Source organism: Melitaea cinxia, chromosome Z (assembly GCF_905220565.1).
Source record: "Melitaea cinxia chromosome Z, ilMelCinx1.1, whole genome shotgun sequence".
Lineage (NCBI taxonomy): Eukaryota > Metazoa > Arthropoda > Insecta > Lepidoptera > Nymphalidae > Melitaea > Melitaea cinxia.
The window spans coordinates 18,518,648-18,536,574 of record NC_059424.1 but is presented as its reverse complement, the minus strand read 5'-3'; the positions used below and the strand labels follow the sequence as shown (position 1 = coordinate 18,536,574).

Genomic DNA, 17,927 nt, shown 5'->3' with positions numbered 1-17,927 from the left:
ACCGATTTTGACGGGACTTTCATTGGCAGATAGCTGATGTAATAAGGAGTAAACCTGAACAATAACTTTTTTGTTAAATTCCACGCGGACGAATCCGCAGGCATAGCTAGTATATATACTCGTATAAAACTATTCAAAAATCAGTGCTTGTATATTGTGTTAAATTATCTTCATATTCAATGGCTAAGAGAGAGCGAGAAAGCAGTAAAGTTGCTATGTTGCAATTGAATAGTGCTTATCATGAGGAATATGAGATTATTTCGTAGAGTATGCAATTGATTAACAATAGCACGATAATGTGATAACGACGTGTAAAATTGTAGCTAGATTTTTTTTTCCTCTAAAATGAAAGGATGATGCGGTGTTTCATTATTTTAACAAATATCTTTGATGTTTTTTAACTGAGGTAGGGCACAACAGGATATATTCTGCTCAAAATCTGGAGAAGCTCAATTGGAGAAGTACCTCGACCTTATAGAAGATCACAGCTAAATACTCGTAATACTGATTTGAAACAGTGTTGTGTTCCAGTGGTGAGTAAGGTGACTAGAGCTCCTGAGGGGTATGGGGCAGGGTCGGCAGTGCGCTTACAAGCCTTCTCGCGTTACAGGCGTCTATAAGCTACGGTAATCGCTTACCACCAGGTGAGCAGTACGCTGGTTTGCCGACCTACTTGTATAAAAAAAGTATCAAATTATAAGGAAAACATGCTGACAAAATTTATTATGAACCTAAGTTGTTTCAAAAAAGTCCAGAATCACGCAAACCAGTATCGATGACGGATATAAAGTGAAAAGAAAAAATGTAGCAAAAGCAAACTTAAATTCAGATCGACTCGATAGTCGAACTTTACTTCAAAGGTGATCCAAGCATCGGTTTACAGTTTCACGAAGTACAAGTCTTTGGCGAACTCTGAATTAGATGAACGATAGAAAACAAACTTTTACCCTCTTTTTAGTGACATTCTTACGACGAGCTTGGAAAAAAATCGCATCATGCTGTTTATCTTTTTTTCGAATGTTTTTAAACAGTCGAAATACCTGTACATTCTTTATATGGACTCCTTTTATTATCATGTCTATTTAGTTTCCTTATTTTGACATAATATTTATAATAACTACTACAATACGAATACTTTATTGCACATTTAAAATAACAAGGCGGTCTTGTTACTAATACGGCTAAACAGACAACTATCAATAGAGAAAATATTGATGACGCGAACTATAAAGTATTGAAAAAGGAAGATGAATGGAAAGGCGTTAGAAAAACTATTTTACTATCCGTAGTTGAAAATATTTTGTAAATATAACTGTACGACATGTAAAATCGTAAATATCGTTTTATGTAGAACAACATTTATCAACTACAAAAAATAGCTTAGTAATTAGTAACATTAATCTGTGATGAAACAATTGTGATAAAAATATTATATTGTAAATGTTATCTTATTTATGATTATAATAAACGATCTATACTAATAAATAAGCAAAAAATTACATTTAATTTGAACGAATGAAACACTGTTATAAACAGGACACTGACACATTTTTCAACAGAGCATCTTAAGCGTCAAAAACTAACCTAAAACATTATGAAACCGATAATAATCAGCCTTTGTGACATAATAAATAAATAAATAAAATAGTAATTTTCATTCATATACTTTTAACACTAAACGTAACAGTACATAACAATATAAAGATATTACTAATTACATTTTATGTATAATTTAACGTTAATTCAATATGTGGTAATATCATTCCGCCGCAATTTTAATCAAAGTTTAGAAGTAATAAAATCCTGACGCCGTCGGCAACAACGCTATTGACATTACAAAATTACTGCTCGCTCGCTCCGGCCTATCGCAATTCGCTGCTGGACGTAGGCCTCTTCAAGTTTGCACCAAACCTTTCGGTTCTCAGGTTTCTCACAAAATTACTGAGCGGACAATAATATGGGATTATTATTTCCGAGGCGGGCTAAAAGGCACACAAAGATATTACTCGATACAAAGAACGAGCGTACTCGTATGAAAAGATATTGTGATATAAATAAATAAATATCATTTTGTTTGTCGCTTATAAAGGAAAAATGTATTACAAAAACAAAAATACAATTTACCTGACTGTCGTAAAAATTGCAAAGTTAAAAGCAAAAAAACAGTAAAAATCCATCATTTTCTTGATAACTCTCGCCTGTCTCTTGTACAATACCTCACCCATGAAATTAAGCTTAACTAACTCTCGATAAACTTGTCATTTACACATAGTTACTCATTTCGTGATGAAAATTCTCACAAAGGATTTCACACAAATTCTATTTATAATAAAGTACTAGTTTTTGTAACCTATATTAATAGTTGCTTTCTAAAATTAATCTGTTTTGCGTCCCAATGTTATAAAGGTTCACAAGGCCGTAGGCACTTTGCTTCGGTATATCTGTTAGTACTTCTAAACCAATTCCAATTTGCGCGAATTTTATCGAATTAGGAGCCCCATACAAAGTAAACGATACGACAAAAGGACAAAGAGGGCTAAGGAAAAAAATTGAATTTTTCTCTGAAAGAAATCGTAGAGCTGATATTAGATATTTTCTTATTATTCCGATGGAATAGGAGTTACTTTCGAAGTTTTTTGTTTCATTTTTGTGATATTTTTTTATTCTAGTCGATTGCACGACAATGGTGATTGTGGTCTTACATTGGTAAAATATTACGATTAAACCTGTAACAACTCATTGCTGGCCTCTTTCTGCATATAGGAGAGAACGATCGAGGCTCAAATGACCACACTGCTTCACTGCAGGTAGGCGAATATATTCCCTACTGTGGAGTAACGATTGCTATCAGGTGTATATACACCGATGATTACAACCGGACCCGACAAGCTAACGTGTTCACCGTGGCACGGTGATGAGACCTACAAGAACAGACATGGAAAATGGAAACTAATATTTGTACAAGCACATAAAACTTTCATAATACGATTTCTTATAGATGTATTTTTATGTTAATGGTCGATTCTGAAAGACTCATAAAATTAATTAGTAATTATTATTGTTATTATTGAATCGAGTCAAAATCATTAACAATAACACATTTAGTAGTAGTAGTAGTAGTTTTAGTAGTAGTGGTCTCAATTGCATATCTCTAATGTATAGTAGCATACTGGAGATAAAATTTTAACCTATACAATCATCATCATCATCATCATTACAGCCTATACAGTCCACTGCTGGACATAGGCCTCCACAAGTTTACGTCAAAAATAACGTGAACTCATGTGTTTTGCCCATAGTCACCACGCTGGGCAGGCGGGTTGGTGACCGCAGTACTGGCTTTGTCGCACCAAAGACGCTGCTGCCCGTCTTCGGCCTATACAAACTGTAACTTAATTTTATACCTATTAAGTAAATAATATATATATATATATATATATATATATATATATATATATATATATATATATATATATATATTAATTCACTCGTAATAAACACTAAAACCTTATCTTTTTTGCAATAATTTAAAACGTATTCGTATCCTTATAATTAATATCCACCGTCCTACGTCACATGCTATTAGTCGAGTAGCGAAAGCTCAAGGGTCATGGGTTCAGATGCGTCACATGTTGCAAATTGTCCGGCTGAAAGTTTCGCACCCCACACATTTGTCTCTCAACGTCGAAACTGTTTGGATAACAGGATTGGGCTTAGCGTGTGGTGAAACACAGACATACTTCCGTGGCAATGTAAATTTCATACATCCAAAATAAAATAACCAAGTATTTTTTGAGAGATGGAAAGGTTCTTAACCAAATAGAAAAACTAATCACATTTATTAAATATCTACAAATTGAGTTTTAAAATCGATAGCATTTAGATAGTGGCTATAATTATAAGATCTTTATAAAGTAAATGGCGAGATTCACAAATAAAAAATGCCATTAATGTTTCCGTGCCAGGCTAGAAGAGTGGAATGTAAGTACAATGTCAATTTTATATTAAATTACGTTATTGTTTTGTAATGAATGAATTATGTATGTTTGTGATGATGTGATGAATTATGTTATTATGAGTATAAGCTGTGTGTCAGTCTATCACAGTCCACTGCTGGACATAGGCCTCCACAAGTTCGAGCCAAAAATGACGTGAACTCATGTGTTCGTTGCTTTTTGCAAGCTGTGTGTACCTCAAAAAAATTTTTATAAGATCTTTTTTCGTATACCTATGAATAATTTTCAAAAATTGAAATGATAAGCAAATTTTACTTATGTTAACTACCTCAGCAGAGTGATGTTGTAGTTTTATCTAATCCTTAATAATGTATATCATGTGTATTCCAGCGTAAGTTCATTTCTTTATACTATAAGTAGAATAAATTTCCTTAAATATTATTTTACTTTTAAGTTTTATGGCAACTTATTTAGACTGATCTTATAGTATTATTACAATCAAATACATTACAAAAAGTGGGGACAGTGATCATTTATTAGTCAATTTAGGAACGAATCTAAAGTTATATATTACTTTGTAATATTTTTTCATTTCTAAGACACAACACGTTACGTATAAATTAACAAGATAAGTACAATGACACGATGTTGCCATCTGTTTCTTTTGCTAAAGAAAACTTATATCAGCCTCTGATTTAGGACACAGATGGACTCATCCAAGGACTTCAATAAAAGAAACTATACAAACATACTTGGTAATACTATTCTGCATAAACTTCTTGGTAGCATGTGCTTATGATTTTATACATACGCCATATTAATCTGACAACTACACTTTTGCGGCTAAAGTTATATTGTACATACCTGTATAATACGTATGTCGTATGTTGATAATTGGAGCTTATTTTTTTAAAGTTAATTATGCTCATCTTACTTTTAATTTATACCAATATGTCTTTTTTTTTAATTTATTTGCATTTCTCGTACTATTTTAAATTATGGAACAATTAAATCTACATCTTGCATATGAAAATTCTCGTATCACAATGTTTGTTAAAAATGAAACACACTCACACCACACGCATACCTAATTGTATTTTTAGCTCGTATTCAAACTCGTATACTTATTATGAACTTGCATATTATGAATTATCATATATACTCATATTTAACCACGATAAAATACAATCAGAAGTATCTTAAGTACATCTGTGAAATAATCTTGACAGCGTGATTTAATAGACGGCACACCGCCATCTATTAGTAGATGTAGGAACTAAATATGTTATTCTTTATATCAAATCAATATTAATCTTTTAATCAATGTTAGATACAATACTGCTTTGAAACGGCTGTACCGATTTTTATGAAATTTTACATGCATATCGGGTAAGTCTGAGAATCGGCCAGCATCTATTTTTCATACCCCTAAGTTTTAGGTAAGGGTTAATGATATAAATGGCAAAACAACGTTTGCTAGTAATTCTATAAATTCTGTTAGAATTTGGATTTATTTATGAAATGGCATATTTATATTTTATGATCTAATGTGAGGAAATTTAGATGCATATGAATACTTACTTGATTCAGAATATTCGGTAAATTTTTAAATATAGATAATTACATATACTAACCTGACTAGAAAGTAGAAAATATATATTTATTTGGGTCAAAGCAATATCAGATTTTCGAATTTTATATTAGATTAAAAAAAGGAGATATTGTCTATTTATTGTGAAAACAAAAACGTTTGTTTTACTGACGTTATTTTTATCGTTGTCACAGTTCCAGAACAATAGACTTATTATATTGATTTTTAGTTTATAGCAGTCCATATACTGACAATTTATAAGCGAATGTGCAGCTAGGCGAAAACGTAATCGTGAATGCGCAGCTCATTCGGATTTCAGAGCATTTTTGGATTTGTGTCATCTCATACTGCATGGTGACCTGAGATTAGAACTATCGAAAGTACAAATACATTTTCACTAACAATTTATTTTTAATACTTCTAATCTTTTATATAAATAAAATCTAATAGCTAAATGTTTTGCTAAGTGAAAATCTAGAGAACAGTTAAAAAGATTTGGCTAAAATTTTCTTTTAAATTTTTTCAATACTTTGTAGACGGTTTTTGAGGATTGAAAACTTATGAAAATTTGACAAAATAAATTGGAAAATTTTGGAAACATAACAATTTAACCTACGCGCGTGTAGTAGTTTGTAAATTATCATTTAAAATCAAAATATGTTGTATTATATATACTACACTAAGTTTTCGAAATATTCTTACTAAATGTGAAAATCCTGTGGTGAATCAGACTCACTAATTGCGTTACAATTGCTTACTTACTTGGTAATAAAAAGTTACAACTTGTGATAAAAAGAAAACAAAATGCTACGTATATGTATTTTTTTATTTTTTTATTTTTGTATAAAGTCCGTATTTAATTGCATATTTGTTGGAGTATACAAAACATTCCGAAGCTAACAATTTTATTTGATGCCAAAAGTACTTGTATTTTTAATTATACTGTATAAGGCCATAACGCTTAATCATGTGAAACTCGTTTTTATGCATTTTCATCGTATATGCTGCATTGTTATGCACTGTTAGTTTCCATCAACATCTCAACAAACTAACGATGTTTTAGACACAGATTAAGAATCCTTTAGAACACTTAACGCTTGAACTCTCATCATCAATAGAAATACAAAAGAAAAGAAACGACAAAGGACTATATAAAACCTAAAGTCCTAGTAAATTTAGTGTGAAAGTAGACTAAAGGTCTCTCTCTAAAGGCTAAAGGGCATTGACGATCATTTTTTCGCCTCAGTTTAACTGATCAGTTTTTCGCGCTCTCCAAATCCAATTTGATCGTGAGTGTAGAACCAACGCTCCAGAGTTTTAACTGATAACGCGCCGGGTTGGATTTTCGTGGCGCGTCGCGCCGAACTGCCCGTGTATATGTAATCGTCGTTCCAACCAATCGCATCATTTTCTTTGCAGCGTCCGCGGTGATTGAGAGTGCACTAGTGTAGTTTTTTTTTTTTATGTCGGCGTCGGTAACCCCTAGACGAGTCATAATGACAGAATTTATTGAAAAATATAAAAATTCAAAATGTTTGTGGAAAACGGACGAAAATTATAAAATTAAACAGCATCGGCAAATATTTTTATTTTACACATCTACTATTTTTATTTTACTTTTATATTTATAACATATACACACGGTCGTCTCTTCCTACAGTAAGTAATGTAATGCTTGTGCTATTGGAAATTGGCCGGCTGATATAGATGCATTTTTTTTATGAAAACGTATAAATAATACTTAGAAATAAATAAATTTATAGTTAATGTCATTAACGACACCGTGCATGATCGATTGACCATTGTCATACTTATTACAGATGAGGTACAACTAATAATAAAAAATGTTTATATAGAATCATAGACCATTGTAGACCAGTATATGGCAACACACAGTAGCCGCTTTAAGCATTAATGTTTCTTCTTCGGAATCAGAATCCATTTTGTTTTTTCTCAACAAAAATAGGTAGTTTTTTTTTTTTTTTTTTAATATATAGACTAGCGCTTGACTGCGATCTCACCTGAAGTCAAGTGAAGATGCAGCCTAAGGTGGTGCGCGCTTGCCTAGAAGATGCCTATTCTTTCTTGATTTAAAGATACCCAAGTTATAGTTCGTTGGAAAAACGGAAGCCGGAAGGGCATTCCAAATTTTTGCGGTGCGTATTAGGAACGAGGAAGCAAATCGTTAGTAGTACCTACACGTCCTTAAAACAGCCCGGTCGGTCGGATGCCTAAAATTTGGCGAAGGTCTGAAGAGCCGGAATGACGCCAGTCAGTGGGGAAATATTTCAACTGACGCCAAAAACTGATCAGTTAAACTGACGCGAAAAACTGATTGTCAATGGCCAGCTTAACAAATAGAGTTTTCAATAAAATAACGCAATAAATTAAAAAAAAAAAGAAATAATTAATCAAGATTTTACTTAATAGATATAATTAATTAACTCAATAGACATCATTTTGTTTTATTTTTATTTATTTTATTTTGATTTATTTGGAAAACAGACAGTGTACAGAGACTTAGTTTAAAGCTAATTACATAAAAAATAAAATAAAAATACACCATTTAAAAGTTTTCACATACGGTTGCTACATAAAAAAAACTAGAGCTTGTACAGTAAGCAGTGACTAATATAAAACCATTGCACAGCGTTCAATTAAACATATTTACAAGTTATACAGAATTACGTTAATCCAGTGCTTTGTCAACACAAAACCTAACTTTAAAGCTATTACACAAAAAATTCACACGTTTATACATACAGTACTTTGCTAAATAAAAACCAAAGCTTAAACTGCAGGTAATGATAAATATAATAATAAATTGCTTAATACACACTTTAAGAAATCGCATCAAACCAGTGCCTTGTCATAGTTCTTTTAAGAACATCGACTGATGTATTGAATAAATCAAAATCAAGTTCTGGAATGTCATTCAAAGTATTAATTTCTTTGGAGGTTCTAATTAAGAAAGCATTTTTTCGGTAATTAGTGCTACTAAATGGAGTATACAAGAGAGATGGAATTCTTGTGGACCTTGTAGGGACTTTCAGATATATTTTCGATAAAAGTAGGGGAGAATCTATTTTGTTTTGAGCAATTTTTAGTAAGGTAACAATATCAGCTATACGACGTCTTTCAAAAAGAGGGAGAAGATGGAATCTCCTAGCTCTAGATTCATAACTAGAATCGTATGTTTTGCATTTAGATTGTATGCGTCTAATGAATCTTTTTTGGATTGACTCTAGCCTATTAATATAAATAAGGTATTGCGGATTCCAAACCTGAGAACAATACTCCAGGGAGCTACGAACATAGGAGCAGTAGAGAATTTTTAAGGTTTTAATATTCCTGAATTCCGAACTCATTCTACAGATAAATCCTAACGATCTATTAGCCTTATTGATAATATAGTCCAAATGCTTGTTGTATGTAAGCTTTGAATCATGAATGACACCGAGATCACGAACTTCTGACACCTTTACTAGTTCTTGTGCTTTCAATTTATAAGGGAACTGTATTGCTTTAGAAGAGCGACTGAAAGTCATGGAAGAGCATTTAGATACGTTGAGGTCTAACTTATTATTATGGCAATACTCCGCGAGTCTGTCCAGGTCTTCCTGCAGCAAGTTACAGTCAGTCAAATCTTTTATAGTTCTAAATACCTTCATGTCGTCTGCATACAAAAGAAATTGTGAATGTTGAAAACATGAGCTTATATCATTTATAAAAATGTTAAAGAGAAGGGGTCCCAGCAACGATCCCTGGGGAACACCTGATGGTACATGACACCATGCAGAAGAGAAACCATTAAGAACCACAGCCTGAGATCTATTTTCGATATAAGAAGAAAACCACCTGAAGAGACTGCCATGGATTCCCGCCAAGTAGAGCTTTTCGAGAAGCAAAGAGTGGTCTATACGGTCGAAAGCTTTGCTGTAATCGGTAAATATGGTGTCTACTTGTCCTCCCGAGTTCATACCTTCAGATACATAATCAACGAATGTCAACAAGTTAGATGCAGTTGACCTGTGCTTTAAAAATCCATGCTGCTCATCAATAAAGAAGTTTGAAAAAAATCCATATACCTGTCTGTAAACAATGCGCTCAAATAGTTTAGCGAATATACATAATTTGGAAATGGGCCTGTAATTTTTAACTTCACATTTACTACCACTTTTAAAAATCGGGGATATGAAAGCGGACTTCCAAATTTTTGGAACTACGCCTTCTGAAATGGAACGCCCAAATAAAAGTGTAAGAGGCTCGGTTAAGGAAGCGGAGCAACGTGATCATCTTTCTTATATTCACAAATAAGTAATTTATACACTTATTAATCTGTATTTATTTAAAATTCCATAAACTATTTTTTAAGTAATAAATTTATAAAAAATATTGAAAAAGATTTAGAAAATAATATAACAAGGTTGAATATATTACTTTGTTGATACGTTATTAATTTAAACAAGTCTGTTTTTTAAGGATTAAGACACCCATTAGAAAGCCAATTATGCTTAATATGATTAAATATTAATGATATTTTAATAAAAATTTTGCCTTTGAAATTTAAGAACGTTTTTGATGTGAAATAATAAATTCTTAAATATCGTTGTTATTTTTAAACCTGCTTTTCACACCTCGTTAAATTAATTATTCTATGATGTTTATCGTAATCGCTAGTTGGCGTTGTATTTATAACGATCATTGGGCTTACAACTATGTTTGTCGATATAATAGAATTAGTACTTTTCAATGTTAAGATTTGAATAAACTAAAACCGACCTGGATATATACATATACATCAATTTATGTGATTTTGCATTCACCATGCACCTCGCTTAGACCGAATATTAAATCATCATATCAAAAGTTTCGATGTAGCGGATACATCGTTCCATAGCTTAATTCGCTAGAGCACCGACAAGGTCAGTCGGAAATGCAGGTCGGAAACCCCGCTGGAATGGTCGATTTTTGATATGATATAAAAAATGTTTAGAATTTCCTAATGTGTGGGTAACACAAAAATAAAAAATCGTACAAATAAGTGTAGTTTTTAGACAATAAAAGGAAAGAAGCAGAGGAAAGTTAGAAAAAATCGAAGCTGGAATAAGTTCTGGTAATCTCTTAATCCCATATCTTCTACAAATATTACATGATAGATAAGAAAAAAGAAGAATACAAAAGAAGTCTTTATAATTTATGGATCTCATTCATAATTGTACCTCCACCATTCGAATTCGATCCGATTTGATTTGCTGATAAATTTGCAAAAAAAAAATCATAAAATAAATAAATTTTTAATCAGTTTTAAAATTAGAATAACAGTTACTTGAAAACTATCCTTAAAGACTCTTTATTATATATGCTTAAAGCGATTGCACCAAATACGATAAAATACACCTTAAAATATAAAATTAGTTTAGAAAAAAGTTAAATAAAGTAGGAATATTTTTCGCCCTTTTAATTAATGATTTTATGGAGGGAAAGAAAATGTATTTTTTAACAGTCATTCGAATAACTTTTCGGAGGAGTATTGTAACTAACATTGTAACACGAGTATTTTATATTTAAGATAAAAAAGTATTCTCTATCAAAAGATACAAAAACACGCATTTATAAAAATGAAGATAATTATATCAATTATTATTTTTTTCTATACCGTCAATTTATACAGTACACATGATAGGTACCATTTTATCAATACTCAAGTAACGTAAGGTGTAATTTCATCCAGTAATGTAGGCCGCTGTTATAATCACATCATTCGGTGATCGTAAAGTTTTATTAAATAGGAAACTTATTAAATGCCGGTAATTAAGGCTCGTAAAGGCGAGAATTAAAAGCTTTTTGATCGCGCTGACGTCGGCGTGCGGTTTGTTCACCTCGCGAAAATTGCCAGTGCGAACGAACATTCGTCTGTATATATATGTATGACTGAGCTGCAATAATTATCTTTGCAGATATTTTGTCCTAATTTATCTATTATGCATGTGTTGTATTCGATTTAAAATATCATGTGCCCATAGTAAAAATGCTTTGGATGTTTTTCGATACACTATCTATATGAGCATAAAATCATAAAATCGCTATTTACACGAGCATATTGTCTAAGGTAACAAATAAATATTAAGTCTATAGAACAATACAAAACAGACCGTATATTGTAACTGAACCGTAATCAACAATGTTGACAAATCAGACAAATGTCGAAACCCAATTCTAAAACAAGTCCTAGGACGAAGATCCCTATTTTATATGAAAGGGATTAATATTTAAAATACATAGGCAACGTTTTCCTTCCCAGCACTAGTATTATTAAGGAAAAACAAAAGTGAAATAAATGAGAAAACAAGAATCACAAGTCGTAATAAGATCATTATAGCTATTAAGAATCTTCAATTGCTTACAATATTTTGTGAAAGGTATTATATTATAATACTATATACGGGTATTTTAAATTATATTATAGACTAAAATATTGATATAAACAATAATATTTCGTCGTGTATTCTTCAGATATAATTTACTAACTCTAGGGAAATTGGTCGAACCTTTTACAGTTCCCGTCAAATAGGGGAAGTGGGCGCATGGTACCTCAGATACGAGCGGTTACGGTAATGAGTCGCCGGTCGCCAACCGCGAGCCCTTTGCCCGCTGCTCTCATGCTGTGCTACAACCAGTCGAGTAACCAAAGTGCACCTCAGTTTCGCCAATACTAACAAAGGCACATGCTGGTCTTTTACAATCATTTTATTGTTGTTAATTGTGAATTACGACTGACCTTATAATTCAAAAACGAATATTTTAAGGTATCTCAATGCCCATTCTAGTACCCCCTTCTAATATGGAGTTTAAAACACAACTCTTTATATCAGTATTTGTCCTACAAATGACAAAAATGCAAACAGAAATAAGTAGAATACTATGATTGGGAGCTGTTTCTTTATATATTCTCCAAATCGTGAACAATAGACATATTTATATCTTATATATAAAAATGAATCGCAAAATGTGTTGCTAAGCGCAAAACTCGAGAACGGTTGGACCGATTTCGCTAATTCTTTTTTTAAAATGTTCCTTGAAGTACGAGGATGGTTCTTACGGAGAGAAAAATTCTAAAAAAAAAAAAAAATTAAATTTCCTGAAAAAGTCTAAAAACAACACTTTTCTATACTCCCATACAAAAGATTTGTGATAATACTTAAAAGTCACTGTTAGACGATACGAAGTTCGCCGGGTCAGCTAGTTTTAAATATTTTTGGATTCTTAATAATAATAAAAAATACTTAATAACATTGTGGTTAAAATACAATATTAGCGAATTGCAATTAAATTGAAAACCGTAGATTGATGTCTAACATAAATTAATTTAAAAGAATGAAACAACCTATATAAATAAAATCGAACTTCACTTGAGAAATCCGTTGGATCGTAGCTAGATTACGCTGTCATTTGCATTCGTCATTTACTAAAAAGCCTTGTAGGTTTTTCTTAACAACGCAATGATGAATAATGGTGAATGAATTTTTCAGCCTCTATCATCCCACTGCTGGACATAAGGCCCATTTTCCATATAAAAGGGTTCGCGTTTAAATTATAAGAGTTCGTAATTAATAAAAAGGGAAAAATCAGGAAATATTATAGATGACATGTATACTAATAAAATCGTAACCCTCAACTTTTAATAGAAATGGGTAACAATACAAGTATTGTCTTAAATATAATTTCTAACCCTTTGTTGTTAAACGGTTTGTTGTCAAACTGTTGACATGCAAAGACAATTGTCAATATTTTCCTTCCAAACTTGAACGTACGCTTTCTAGTTTAAGTTAGACCTTCAGAACTACGCCTCTAAAAAAGGTACATATTTTTATACAAGCGAATATTCGTGATACCAGAAAAAAACACTCTAAAATAACTCGAATAAAAACTCCAAATATGTTGTTTTCATAAGAACTTTAACTTTTTTTTTTTAAATATGGTTAATGTACACATATCAGCCAGTTAAAATTTTATCAAATGTATTTATTTAATAACAAAAAATCGAAACCGCCTAACACTTTTACATTCAGATTGTAAATGGAAATAGCTATTTATCTAATAAATAAATTTATCATAATAATCATCTTCTTCTTTATATATGTAAAATACATAATATGGTAGTTAATAGTTACTAGACATCCACCAAGAACGGATTTTGCAATAGAGCCACACCAAAGAGTTTGTATGACAAGTCCGCCATTTTTAAAATTAGAACAATTTTTTTTTGCTGCTGATTAAATAAAAAAATATTTTTTTTTTGCATCAACTTTCATTTCTGGACAGCTTTTGTAATTATAACCTTTATTATTAGGCCCCATTATATATTGGTTAAAGTAAATACATAAATAATTAGTCCAGTTCTAATTTAATTTTCAGGCCTCATTATACCTTAAATGTTTTCTTGTCATATCGAAAGTAAATAAATTTTAGAAGCATGCAATTTTGTATTTAGGCTTTTGATTCCGTATTACATACGCTTCAGCCTGTAATATCCCACTAGTGGGCATAGGCCTCTTTCCCTATGTAGGAGAAGGATCAAAGTTAATTCGTATTACTGAAATTACCGAAAAAAAATGGCTTGGGAAGACCTAATGGAAGACTGTTTCCGAAACTGTTCCATAAAGCTTGATCGAGAAGGAACTATGCGAACAGTCTATCGTCTACAAAGAGCTTGTAACATAATGTTTATACTCTATTTTAGCTCGTATTTTTAAATATTATTAATTTCTAAAATTTAGTTGTATTTTAGTTACAATTTAGTTGCATCTATATTCTTTGTTCGACAGGCGTTGTCCTTGTTTTCAAAGCAGCAGCAAGGTGAAAATCATTTTGATATTCCATTTAAATGGTGTTATTGTGGTTAATGGTGTTCATTTCAGTTTATTATTGTGGTTTAAATTGAAATGTATATAAAACAGTATCATTTCAGCTTTCATTAAAACTAGTAGCAGATACAAATTACAAAATATGTAGAAAATATAAGCGATATCGGTTTTAATCAAAATATATCGTAAGTTAGTTATTTTCATTCAAAAACGACTAATATAAGTTGCATTATATATATTAATCAGATAACCAAGAAATGAGCCGAGTAAACTTAAAGGTTATATTTTTTGGAGAAATAAGGAGACTTTTTGTTAAATTTCATCACACAGTTTTCATTTTAGTTCGATTTATACGCCGAGAAAATCGTAAATCTTGAAATTCAATTATTTTGTACAAAATGGAAGTTTCTAAAGTTTAAACGTTATTAATGAATTAAGAATGTACGAGATCAGCCATCCTACTTAGGTTTGTTGAAAGATTTTAATGCTTTTATTTAAGTAGTGAATATTTAAAGTGATAATTGAGCTTGACGAAGTTCTTTAATTATTAACATTATCTTTCTTTTATGAAAATAATATAGGAAATTTTTAACTTTTTTTTTTACTTTGGTAATAATTAGAAGATATAGTAGGCGTACGTGAATGTACTTTTCGGTTTTCCTATTTTTTTAATTTATTGTTCTAAATATAATAATTATTTTTGAATAAGAAATTGTATTTACTAAGTTAAACTACAGGTCATAAAAAGATCACGCTTAAAGTCGTAAAAGTCAAGCTATAACCATAAACACGGCTTAATTCATACGTGTTATCTATGTCTAAGTGGATCATCTCTTAATTTTTTAAATTTTTAAATTCTTGAATACATACCCTAAATAACAACCGGAAATCATTTACTAATTTTTGGAATAAAAGTGCATACGATCACTATACACACATATTACATAAAAAATAAATTAAAGTTTAAACACTAGCTGACCCAACCGACGATTTCAGGTCTTAGAAACTGTAATGCGCAAAAAGTTTTGATAGAAAAAAATTAAATATGTAGGGACACGTTCACAGGGGACAGGGGATTTTTATACATATAATATTTGTTAACGGTTATTAAAATCAGTTGTAATTTTATTTATATTAGTATAATTTTTATGTCCTTAGACTGAAAGCGATAACGCATCTTTTAAAGAACTTAACTAGACATTTATTTCTTCTGGCAGTATTGTAGACGAATTCAAGTATATTATGTCTAAAGAAAAACATGTCCATTGCCAATCTCTAACCTATTAATCAAGCAAAATACCGTTGCTAATATATAGGACTCTTTACTGCTAAATCAGTTAATTGGTTTATTCGTCAGGTACCTTAATTCCTTAATTGTGTAAAAGTATATAATGCTGTTAGTGATAATTGAAGTACTAATTATAGGGACCACAATGTGTTCATTACGTTTAGAATTTGTAGTGATAGATATTGACTTAGAAGCCATTTTCATATTACCTTTCAACTATGTATATGTTCTTGTACACTGTTGCGTAATTGTAGTAGAGGACCGTTATTGTGAAACATTGACAAATGTTCCGTTAAGAGATTAGTCATCTGTTCGGTTTTTTCTCGGTAAGGTTATATATCTTTGCACAATTATTATGTTTCTGGTTTAATTTGTGCAATCATAGGACTTCTTCATGGGATAAACTATTGCATTAATTGCAGGTCGTTCGTTAGTCAATATTGTTGGTACGAAATTAAATCCTTATATGTCTTTTTCTAGCTTAAATTCTGTTCCAGTTCAGTTAATACCAAAAAACAATGCTAAAGAATTTTCGAAATGACGTGTATAGTAATAAATTAAATATAACTTCATTTTTAAATACAATTCAGAAATAATAAAGATGTTATTCTATGAACAATTATATAAAAATAATAATAAAAAAACAATTTAAAATTATTAGGTCCTTACATATTATGAAATTGGCGTTTTGTCGTACTGGCCACTTTGATCTCAAAAATTTCCTCATTGGTTAAAAATGCCATATTCAAATTTATAGAGCTATTTACTCGTGCATTTACTTTTCGGAAACCGTAATTCATCTTTTTTCCTCTTTTATTTTTTATCTTTGCGTCACTCAATTTAAAAAATGGAAAACTTGAAATATCGTGTTATTTACGAGTACGAGTTCCACCGTGGCACCAGTGCTGCAGAAACGGCTCGAAGGGTTAATGAGGTATATGGCTACGGTATCGCAAAAGAAAACATAGTGTTTTTTTTTTTGGTTTCAACGTTTTCGTTCTGGAAATTTCGACCTGCAGAAAAAGTCCCGTAGACGGCCGGAGACCAAAGTTGATAAAGAAGAATTGAAGGCTATTGTGGAAGCGGATCCATCACAAACCACGTCCGAGTTAGCTGCAAGCTGCGATGTTAGTGATAAAACTGTTTTAATCCACTTGAAGCAAATCGTTTGCTAAACAACCGAGGCTAATCAATCGCTCTAGGCCACTGCTGCTTTAGGACAACGCTAGACTATACATTGCACAAAAAACTGCTACCAAATTAGAGGAGCTTCAATCGGAATGTCTGAGATATTCGCCGTAATTCCCGGACCTTGCTCCAACAGATTACTAGTATTTTGAAATTTGGAGAACTTCTTGCAAGGGAAAATGGCAGTCCAAACCGCCTTCAGACATTCTATTGATTCCTGTCCGAATGTTTTTTTCAGTAAAGGTATCAATGAACTACCTATAAAATGGCAAAAGTGTATAGATAGCAACGGTCCATACTTTGATTGATTAAATAAAATATATATTTAAAAAATCGACTGTATGTTCCGAATATACAAAACGCCAATTTTATACTTAAGGACCTAATACAAATGAAGATTTGTTTTTTTTTTTTTATTTATTTAAAGATAAACAAAACAACGTTCTTAGTTTAGAGCGCGTCTGCCTTTGTGGATTGCATTTTTATCTCAAGGCAACTTGCTCCACCTACTAATATATCGAATAAATTGAATTCCGATGGTTCGAATGGGAGGAGACGCTTGCCGTATCGTAGGCAACTGGCTGTAATAGGAAATGTAGTAATATATTTTCCGTTACGTATTTAAATTATTTTTTTAAATATGTTCTGCTCATGCTTGATATCTGATGCGTTATTTCAATTTATTTGTTTACAATTAAAAATCTAACTAAATTGCTAGTTATTGCTTTAGTCCTTACTTAGTATGTGAATATAAGTATATGATTTTTAATTACTATTTATATAGATGATGAGTCCGCAAACGGTATCGTGTAAATTTTTCATATTTGAATCAAAACCAACGGTATAAGTTAAGCAATTAGTTAATTGTCTAATATTTATATAAATTAAAAAATATATTTAAATTTATTAATTTAAATTATTTATATAAAGCGGACAACATTATTTTAGAAAAGCATATAATGAGTTGCCTATTATTGAAATGCTGTACCATGTTATTGTTCGTTGATTTAAATGTAATTATTATAACATTTTTATAA

General features: G+C 31.2%; 1 protein-coding gene across 1 annotated transcript in view; it reads right to left on the bottom strand.

Annotated features, from left to right (window-relative positions):
* The window catches only part of LOC123668895 (glutamate receptor 1-like), a 194,637-nt gene that overhangs the window by 70,955 nt on the left and 105,755 nt on the right, over positions 1 to 17,927 (bottom strand). The window lies entirely within an intron of this gene.